At 35.3% G+C, this 8872-nt stretch overlaps 1 protein-coding gene across 1 annotated transcript in view; it reads left to right on the plus strand.

Moving 5' to 3' along the window:
- The window catches only part of LOC118747832, a 94016-nt gene that overhangs the window by 23399 nt on the left and 61745 nt on the right, over positions 1-8872 (plus strand). The window lies entirely within an intron of this gene.

Genomic DNA, 8872 nt, shown 5'->3' on the forward strand with positions numbered 1-8872 from the left:
TTACTTATTTTCCATAAGTATAATTCTGACTCCCGTGCTGAATTTCGTTCCAAATAAAAGTCAATATTCAAGTCTATATCCCACACTGTCCACGGGTGCACTACATATTTTCGATATCAAATTCCAAAAAAAAAAATTATTTGGGCCCTTGCCGCACCTACAATGAAAATATATTCACTGTTAAAAATGTTCGCTCTCTATCTCTCTCTAAATATTTAACTTCTCGATTCTACTAAACTCATGGCTCCCCTTTGACTCGGTTTTTCTTCCCGTTGCAATTTATTTCTTTGAAAAATTGAACCTTATTTCTATTTTCAGACGCCTCTTTCAAATCTCCACACTTTTCTCCTTTTTCTTTTCTTCGACTAGTTCGCCATAAGTAATGTGTGAGCATTGACTAACACTTTGAGTCAAGTGGCATTGAGACCACTTAAGCTACTTAGTGTCACTATGCTCATAAGTGTAATTGCAAGCCAAGGCTAATAGGATTTTAAGTGTTTATTATTTTTGTAACGGATAAATACATTTTGAAGAGAAAACAATTAAATGTTTATATATTTTTGGTTTTTTTTTTAATTTGCTTGTGCTTCCATTAGTGGATAATGAGAATAAATAATTAGGACCACCCATTATAGGTACTAAGAAAATACTTAGCTATTCGAGTGCGGTGTAAAAATGCAACTTGCGCGATATTAATGAGTAAATATCCGGTCACTTGCTATAAGCTAGAAGATCGGTCAATAGAATGGTGAGGGATATATAAGTAATGTTTTCATATGCAGATACGCATATTTAAAAAAAATTTATAAAATAATAGAGCTTCGTGAATTACACAGCCTGCCAACTGGTATTCAAAAAATTCACAGAAAAGTGCTCAGTTGAGTGCGCAAGAGTTTCCTTAACTAAAAATCTATCGGGTTACTTAGGCATGTAAGTTCATATAGCTTTCTTAAGAGCCTTCATTATTTGATATCAACCGACTAACATGCGAATTATATTTGCAATTATATTTATTATAACCTAACTCAATGCAAGTTCCAAATTATCCATCCTATAGAATAATTTGCCTGAAATTATATCCAATATATATATCAACTGACTAAGAAATGTTTCGCATTGAAGCCAAATCGGATCGTGAATAGGAGTTTTCAAAATAATTCGACGTCAGTGTCATCTGGTGGTTGCTTTCCTGAAAATTTTTTCTGTCGTAAACTAACTTATGTCTGTTCTGGAGCCACTGCAAGAATGGATCTCTCAGGGCATTTCTGTCCAAGCAACTTCGACACACCAACGAAAAATTGTAGATGAAGTAATTATTTTGTGGAATGTATTCAAATAAAAACAATTTGGTTGTAAGCACAAAGGTCGCCGATGAGTTGGCTGGCAAACGATCATCAACTGTGACTGTGGGGCGGCCAACAATATTTTGCGGCCTCAGTTGGTTCTCCTGCAGAGCCTTAAATACTGAGTGGTAACAACCGAGTAGCGAAATGTGACTTTAGACACTGGTCAGGCTCCTCTTCTAAGTATCGAGCTGGGATCCTGGCTCTGCCCTGAAGACGCTGATACTTTTGTGGTTGTCTCGCCTTGGTTGGAAAAAGATTGGTTTATTTTAGGGCATCTATGGTGGAACTATTTATAATCAGTAATTTTGCTTGCAAGGGTTTATGTCTCTTGCAGCGTAAACAAAATCTTTCAGGTTGCTGTGCCTGCTGTTACGTTAAATAATTTGAAATCCCATTGCAAAAGGTTCTCCGCTTTAAGGAACATGTTGCAAATCGAAAAGAGCAACTAAACAAAGAAAATAAAGAAAACAGCAACAATACAGTAAACAAGTATTTCTAAGCAAACAAACACAAAAAAGATAAAAAACAAACTTTAATTTCAAAGTAACAGCAGATACAATCTCACAGTCTACCTTTATTGCTATTTGTTTGTGCATTGTCTTTCGCTGCGTTTTTTCCCCTTTTTTTTTTGTCTCTTCATTGCAAATAAAAACCAGTTGTTAGACAATAGAGGAAATGATTTTAATGCGTGACGCCGCTTCAGCTGCCACCGCCAGGGCTGCCAATTCGCCTCAAACCGTGCAATTTTTTGACCTTTTTTTTTACATCAAATGGCACTTAATTTTGAAATTTGGCACAAAGACACTTTTGAAAAATAGTAATATTTCAATATATTTTGGTGAAATCCTTTGCATGCACTTCCTTTTCTCAAATAAAATTTTCAAATTTCTATAGTGTATACAAGTGGTTTATCTTACTTTGGCATTGGACTATTGATTTAGGAATGTGTTTCCAATTTTAATGCTAAATGGGAAGAATTGAAAAGATTGGCAGCTTTCTTGGCACTTTTATGTTTTTCTATTTGGCACATTTTGGCACTTTTTTTTATCCTCAATATGGCACTTCATAGCTAAGTATAGTTGGCAGCCCTGGCCACCACCGCAGCACCACGGCTACGTTTATCTCGACTGATGTCTGATGTCAGCGCGCAAAAAAAAAGGCTGCTGCCACATACATACATAGCTCACCCATTATTATTTTTTTTTTTGTTGCTGCTATTTGTGCTTTTATTGTTGCTATTTTTGCATTTTTTTTTGTTGCTCCTTGTGCACACTTTTTTGTTGTTGCCCATCTCTACCTTAGCTCACGGCATGCACCTTTATTATGCTGTCACTGCAATTGTTGCCATTGTTGCGCCATTGCATGATTGCGATTGTCATTGTCGTCAGTGTTGCGCTCTTGAAATGTCTATTTGTTGCAACAGTAATTTTTTTCTCGATTTCAACTCCCCATTTTTCATGCTTTCGTTGTGAGTTAGATTCCCTCTGTCCGTTGTTGCAGCTTCCCTGTTTTTTTTGCTTGGTGGCGCCGCAAGTTTGTCAACTTAAGCTTGCAATGGCTAGTTGCATTTTTTCTTCTTCTTCTTCTTCTCCATTGAAATTCACTGCCAATATTAATATTGTTGTTACTTTATATTTTATTTATTTTTTTCTTTGTCTGGCTGTTTGTTGTCTGGCGTTCTGCTGCTTGAAATGGATTGATTGTTCCACTCTGATTTCCCTCTGTTTTCTTATTTCACAATGAAAAAGCGCTGAAATATGTTGCTGCAAATTGCGTAGTGATTGCCGTGCAACGACATTGTTGCTGCTGCTGCCACCGCTGTCGTCAATCATTGTTGTTTTTTTTTTGTTTTTGTGCGCAAAAGCTTCAAAGTAACCAAGCGCCAGGTTCAAGTTAACAAGTTTGTAGGATTTGCTGCTTTTTCTGCGACAAATGTTGCCGCTGTTGGTTGGCATTCGTTGAAGAAATTGCCGGTATTTAATGCAATAAATTTAAAAAAGACTTTGGAAAAAAAAAATGGTACAATGAATTACTTTGTGGACAGGTGTAACAGGTTGGGACATTTGTAGTATTTCACATTTTTTCAGTGGAAATCGTAACAATTGCACAGAGATGTAAAATTTAATCGGAACGAGGAGAATATTTTACAGTGATTGGGGGTAGAGGTATGGCAAAATGCTACCAACACTGCCTTCGAAACAAAAAAAAAAAATACACACATAAATGTGGTCCTAGAAACGATTATTTGGAGATGCTTATGAGGTTTGGAACCATATCAATGAAATTTCACAAATATATATGGAAATCTGGATTGGTCCTGGGACGATTTATTTAAGGTAATTGAGTTTCAGTGCATTCTGCAAGAAAAATTTAACAGTGGTTTAGTTTTAACTTAAGATCTACTAAGAAAACTAACCCCAAACAAGTGACATCTCGAGCAAAGTAGGTATTTTGAGAGTCCTCACTAGGTAGAGAATATTTAAATTAGTGCAATATTCATGACGTAATTTTTGTTTTTAATTAAGAAAGTTAGGAGTGAGGAAGAGAAGGTCCACCTATTAATTAATTCATTACATTATATACCAAGTCTACAATCAAAGTAGGGGCCTATAACTAATTTTAGACCAATTGTCATTGTTTTCTTCATTATGGATTGTCTTTATCCTATTTGAGATTCACATACTCCAAGCTGGTATATAATTGACCATTAAAGAGTATCGAATCTGCAAATATTGATAACCTTTCTTCAGTTATCAGTTCAAGCGGATAAATGGGTAATGAAGTGGCAGAAGTTTTGGTCAAGAAAGTGGCGGCTCAGCGGATTATAGGAGCAGGACTTTTTCTCGGACTGCCATGGACTTCAAATAAGTGAAACTTTTCCTTATGTCTGGACGGCAACGGAGTCTCAATATTATAGAATAAATCCGAAACGCCATAGACAGGCTTTTCATTGCCGAAATACGTATCACCAAGCTTGACTCGAAATAATCTTAAACCTCCATAGGCATGGCATTAGAATGGATTTTCAATTCGTCCCTATAGAGCATAGGGGCACTTCGTCACAGATGCTGACGTACTTCTTAGGCTAAAATATTAGCGCATTGAAAATATTTTTTTAATCTGCATATTTTGTATGGAAATAGCGTAGTATTAAATAATAAATGCCGTTGGCTGTAATATAAAAAAAGCAAAATATTTTTAAATTAAGTGAGCACAATTTGATACCCAAACCTTTAAAACTTTAAGAAGTTCAAAGTTCTGTCAACCTGGTACTTTATTGCCTTAAATTGAGCATCAAATCATTGCATGCCAAAATTGCCATGAAATTGAAAATGCTTGAAATACTTTTTGCTACAACTTTCATTTTCAACTCGCATGCGTGAATAATTATCACGTCATACTTTGCTATTTGAGTCAGCTAGTCAGTTCTGCAAACAGTTTGGTGAATGAAATCAATTCATCTGATTAATTAATCTCATTTAACCACAAATGCAATACACAAGCAGTGCGTGCGAAACCAAGACGAAAAAAAAAAAATATTTCGCAATTTCCTATTAATCCCATTAACCCACATTCTTAACTAATAGCGCATCCGCTATGCGTGCGCCTACCTCGTGCAAACCTACATACCATAAATACATACATACATACCAAAATACATACATAGGCAGTTGTACATATGTAAATACTAAACATTAAAAAAACTTTGTTTGCCAACACAAACAACCAACATTGTTTTCGCTTTCGTCTATTTCTATTTATTCACTTCCACTGTCGAGCGATTTTGTAGTCAAAATAGTTTGTATATTTTTAATTGCAGTTTGCATATGTACGTGTAAGTACAAACACACATACTCATATATATGTGTCAGCGCGTCATCAGCGAATTGTCTGTTTATAAAACCTTTTTAGTTAAAAAAAAAAAACATTAAAGCAATTGTAATTGATTGCCAATTGTTTAATTAAATTCTAATTCGGATTTAATTGTATGGACATATAAAGTGAGCGATTATACAAACTTACATACCTACCAAGCGCCAATGAGTATATATATATATATATATTTTTTTTTCAAAAGAGCGAAGCAACAAAATTGAATTTTCACTTTTTTACACTAAATTTGGCATGAAAATGCGACAAAAAAGTACGGATAATTGCATTAAGACTACTAGCAAAATAACAAATATTATTTAAATAAATTTGGTGATCGGCCAAAAGTGGCAAAAAGCAAAGGAAATTAAAAATCTCTGTTAGAAATTTAATTATTAGAAATTATTTTTAGAAATGGGTTAATTTTTTCTAACATACATCCGTATGTACAAACATATAATAATAAACTATAAAATAAAATTTAACACAGTTAAGTAGCTGATGGAAGCCGCGCTTTAATAGTTGATATGCATTTTCCCTTTGATGAAATGCCAGACCGGATATCACAAACTATAAATACCAACAAAATACGTTGGGGCTACGGCTTTTCTTTTGCCTTTGTCAGCTTATCATAATCGTGCGCCTTCTACGGCCCACTCATAAACCAAGTCGTCAGCTAAACACTTTTACAAATCCATACAAAATGCTAATTTGTTTTGGTTTGGCATAACCAACGATCAGCCAGCCAGTCGATTAGCTATGGTTTAGCCGTTGGAGCCGTTGTTAACTGATTATCATTATGCTCTTTAATATATGGCATTATTATTTTAAATTTTCTTTTTGGTATGACAAGCCTTAACTAAGTCTGTAGCGTCAACAGGTTGCAACAATCATACGGGCTGTCACGCGGGCATGCCCATCTATGGTTCGTTTTTAATATTCGTTAATTCATTCAAAATGTCATAGCTAACTAAGCGCGCGTTTAAAGAAACTGAAAAAAAAAATTATGAAAATATTTTACTTAACTGTAGGTAGTGCCCGCCTCATAGTTAGTTTTCGTGCAATAGCGGCGTAGATATAAATTAAATGCTGAGTGCATATATAGTACATACCTACTTATGTATGTACATATGTTATTAAATAAAGCCATCTAAAATCAAGTATCAAAATAATAGCGATTAGTGGGCGACGTTCATATCTAAAGGGCGTCAATGTAAGCTCTTTTGAATCGGATCATCTTTGTAAAGTAATGTTTGAAGCAAAGAAAGATAGTGCAATGCAAAAATTTAGTCTGAGCTTAAAATCATATTTATGTATGTATGAGGCCCAATGTTGGTAGTAGCGGCCGCGGGATCTAGGCTCCATCCATCTATATGATCTATAAGTAAAAAATAATCGAAAACAAGTAAGAACAGTGCTGTCACTGCATGCATAGAAAGGGGAGTTATATAAAAATTGCTTATCAGAACAATCAGTGGTATCGAAGATACATATACCTTATAAAGCACCGATCTAATGGAAATGAAGGAGCTTTAAAGTAAAACCCTATATCTGAACAATCAGTTGTATGAGAGCTATAGGTTATAGTGACCCGATCGTTGTTATTTTCACTGAAAGTATTATGTTGACAATGGGTGAAAATAGTGCGAAGTTTCATGTTCCCAGCTGCATAAGTGAAGGAGTTATGACGAAAAATCTCATATGTGAACAAACAGTTGTATGGGAGCTATATTGTTACAGTGGTCCGATTTTGCCAGTTACGAAAAATGATTAATAGATTATAGAAATACCAAATTTCAGTGAGATATCTGGAAAACTGAGGGACCAGATTGCGCTCAACAAGACAGGCAGACGAACATGGCTAAATCGACTCAGCTCGGCGTTTTGATCACTCTTCTGCTACTTAAAAACATCGACCAAAGTTCTAATACCATTTCCTGTTCATGAAAGGTATAAATATGTTTCAATCACAAAGCTACTTATTTAGATTCTAGGATGTTCTCTCATACATCAGTATTTCCTGAAAGTACGACGTTAGCTTGTCTACAAGGGAGCAGTGGAGATGTCCAGACAATCTCTTGGGGAGCTCGATAAAAACTTTATGAACCGGCGGCTGTAAGACTGAAATGGACTGACTGGATACTTTTCTGCTAAATGCAAATGGTATTGCAACAGGAAGTCTTTGCATTACTTGAAGTAGCTGAATGGATAATTGGCGATAGTTGGCGTGGACATCTAATCGAGGTCTGCAATAAAAGCCAAGCTGCTCTAGAGCCATTGAAATCCGCTCACAGGTTTTCAAAAATAGTCTGGAAAGACAAATTGAGGCTGAGCTCATTAGCAAAATAAAATGAGCTTGAACTTGTGTCGATACCTAGACACTGTGGTTTTCAAGACAACGAATTGGTCGATGAAGTGGCGAACTGCGGTTCATTGGAGCAGCCAATTGGACAAGAGCCAATTACACTACACAAATAGCGTACACATTGAAGGATATGATGAGAGCCCCTAGTGGAATGCTTACACCTGCTAAACAGGCAAGTGTTTCCTAAAAACTGATTACGAAGCACCATGGGGACAAACATATGATCACCATAGGTGTCATCGACAACCTACTATGTAGGTCTTGCTTTCAGGATGAGTATAGTACAGAGCGTTTTCTTTGCAATTGTTTGACCTTCGCCAGACTGAAATGGTAAATTTTTGCATCGGATATATTGAAAATGGATGAGATAAATTTTCCTTCGCTCGAAATTTGATACTTTTTTAAATGTATGAATATTTTTAGCTATTTTAATAGCGACCCTGTCCTACCCCACAGATTTGCATGTTGTTGTGCATGAGTATATCTTTTTATATGTATGTACTTTTGCATGTAGCTCACTTGCAGTGTAAATTTCACATTCATCAACGGCTGAAAAGTAAACAAACCTGTTGTGTTAGCCAACTATGATGGCGGCAAACTTAACATTGTGTTGTATTTAGTTATTTTTACACAGAAATATATATTTTTTTTTAATTTTTGTTTATTGCGATGGTCAAACGTCCACAGCCAACGTAAGGTTAAGTAAAAGTGAATTTCATAATATTAAATCTAAAGTGGCATTAAGTTTAAGCTAATGAGTAATCAGTTCCATGATGTCATCCAACTAAATATGTACATAATTTGTTGTTGTCCGCCTTCTGGTTGCTGCGCTGCGCTGACCTTCGCTGACATTTCCTGACACTAATTGCTGATTTTGTGAATTAAACAAAGAGAAATTGGAGAAAAGAAAATTTAAAAAATGAAGGGGAGTTGTATTACTGCTACCCTACATAGACCTCTATGATCCATTTTTAATTTAGGAAATTGTAGACGTACAGGCCAAAAAGAAAAAGTGTTTTTTGTTTTTATTTCGATGTGTTAAAAATGTAATAAATTACTTCAAAATTATTAGATTAAATCCATATTTCAGGGCAGTGGCGATCAGTACAGAGTATTCGCATTATATATTGGAAAAGAAGGAAACTATTTTAAATATTAGAATTTCAGCTTTGCGCAACTTTTGTAGAAATTAAAATTTCATACATCCACAAACACAGGCAGCAGCTGTGATTTGTTGAGGCAGACATCCGCACATTAACTAAAATGAATTCTAAAGTAAAAACAGACAATT

The sequence above is a fragment of the Rhagoletis pomonella genome, unplaced genomic scaffold (assembly GCF_013731165.1).
Source record: "Rhagoletis pomonella isolate Grant_MI unplaced genomic scaffold, Rhpom_1.0 Rhpom_scaffold_00012, whole genome shotgun sequence".
Taxonomy (NCBI): Eukaryota; Metazoa; Arthropoda; class Insecta; order Diptera; family Tephritidae; genus Rhagoletis; species Rhagoletis pomonella.